Genomic DNA, 1,955 nt, shown 5'->3' on the forward strand with positions numbered 1-1,955 from the left:
CACTAAGCAGAATTTGGGTCCTCAAAAACAAGTCTGGGATCAAACCCTTCTTTTTCTAAGCCTTAGAATGATTCGACTAATTAGAGTCAAAATGAATTAATTAAACCTGATAAGTTTCCTTAGACTTTTAAGTTAAACCGATCTGACATATATGTGACTCTCAAATGTAATATATTCTTCCATTCTTTTACTCGTTTCAGTCATTTAACTGCAGCCATGCTGGAGCACCGCCTTAAACGCTTTTAGTCTAAGAAATATATATACAATGGGCTTCTTTCAGTTTCCGTCTACCAAATCCACGCAGTAGGACTGAACCCGGAACCATGTGGTTGAGAAGCAAGTTTCTTATCACACAGCCACACCTGCTATTGGGTTAAAGTCTTTGCAACAGAAGATAATAGACGGAATTTGACGGAAATAGTCGAAGTTAGTCTTTGTGGTAAATATGTAGAAGTTTAACCTTGCTTCTGCTTTAAGTCATTTAATTAAATTGCAATCGATTTGGGCCAAAATATTAGAACTTCTGTTGCTTTTGTATCGATATTTGATTGGTAAAAGCTAAGAAATCCAATTGTCTCAAATGTGTTTCCATTATAAAAATATTTCTAATCAAATTTTCATTATATTTCTCTTTCTTGATTATTTTCATAGAATCGATTTTGTATTGCAGGTACATTGTTGAATGTTGGCGTTTGTTGGTACAAGTTTGACCGGTTCTATTTTGATATTAGCAACAAAAGCTATTGAAAACTGATATAAGGTAAGATATTGCTGTAAGAGTTTATATGATGTCTTCCTGCCAGCCAATGTTTAAATAGTTCTTGTGCTGTGACGTTCGATTTGCTAGGCCCAAATAGCTCAGTCCAGCCAGTCGTAAAAAGGTATCACACAAGCATTGACAATTGATTCTTCATTTGGTTGCATTACTGGTTTAAAGCATAGCGCAGTGAACTGACAGAACCGTTAACACGTTGGGCAAAAACGCTTAGTGGTATTTCTTCCGATTTTTTTAAATTCTGAGCTGAAATACTGCTGAAGTTGACTTTGTATTTCATCCTTTCTGGGTCATTAAAACAAGTACCAGTTAAACACTTGGGTCGATGTAATTGACTAGCTCATTTCCCAAGCATTGCTGGTTGTGTGCCAAAATTTGAGACCAGTGTTGGTTTCAAATCTCCCCCAATTGTCATTCAGACCTCGGAAAGTTTTCTGATCTGAGCTGGACTTTTACCTGTCATATTCAAGTTAGATCTGATCCCTAAACCCAAAAGGGTCACAGAATTCAGCATCATGACGTTTATACAAACATAACATGGTATTGACGAAGACTGAGTACAACAATAGAGAAGCGTACGAGGAAATGATTTCAGCGGAATAGCTCAAGTAGGAATTGAAACTGCATCGTCATCAACACTGTTTTCAATGATTAGCCTGTCATTCTGTAGCACATGTTACTGGCGCTCCGTCGGTTACGACGACGAGGCTTCCAGTTGATCAAATCAACTCGTGAAATTAACGTGCAAGTGGCTGAGCACTCCACAGACACGTGTACCCTTAACGTAGTTCTCGGGGAGATTCAGCGTGACACAGAGTGTGACAAGGCTGACCCTTTTAAATTACAGGTTCTGCTACTCATTTTTTTGCCAGCTGAATGAACTGGAACAACGTGAAATAAAATGTCTTGCTCAAGAACACGACATGTCGCCAGGAATCGAACTCCCGACCTTACAACCGTGAGCCAAATACTCTAACCACTGGGCCACACACCTTCACATGTAGCACCAATACAGCATGCCCCTCAAGAGAAAAAAAACAACAAATATTAGCAAAAACAGAACAAAAAATAAATAGAATAAACTCAATACCTGAATATGGATTAAACCATTTCAGAATTCTTCAAAATGATGCGAAGAAGACTTTAAACCATTTTACAGAATCATCAAAGACTATCAGAT

At 37.9% G+C, this 1,955-nt stretch overlaps 1 long non-coding RNA gene across 1 annotated transcript in view; it reads left to right on the forward strand.

Annotated features, from left to right (window-relative positions):
- LOC128250426 (uncharacterized) overlaps positions 1–755 on the forward strand; it is a 37,637-nt gene extending 36,882 nt beyond the window's left edge. Inside the window, exons 2-3 of the long non-coding RNA XR_008266442.1 lie at positions 201–439; positions 671–755. This is a non-coding gene — a long non-coding RNA (uncharacterized LOC128250426). The remainder of the gene's footprint in view (positions 1–200; positions 440–670) is intronic.
- Positions 756–1,955: the final 1,200 nt, after the last annotated feature.

This window comes from Octopus bimaculoides, chromosome 21, assembly GCF_001194135.2.
Source record: "Octopus bimaculoides isolate UCB-OBI-ISO-001 chromosome 21, ASM119413v2, whole genome shotgun sequence".
NCBI classification, from domain to species: domain Eukaryota; kingdom Metazoa; phylum Mollusca; class Cephalopoda; order Octopoda; family Octopodidae; genus Octopus; species Octopus bimaculoides.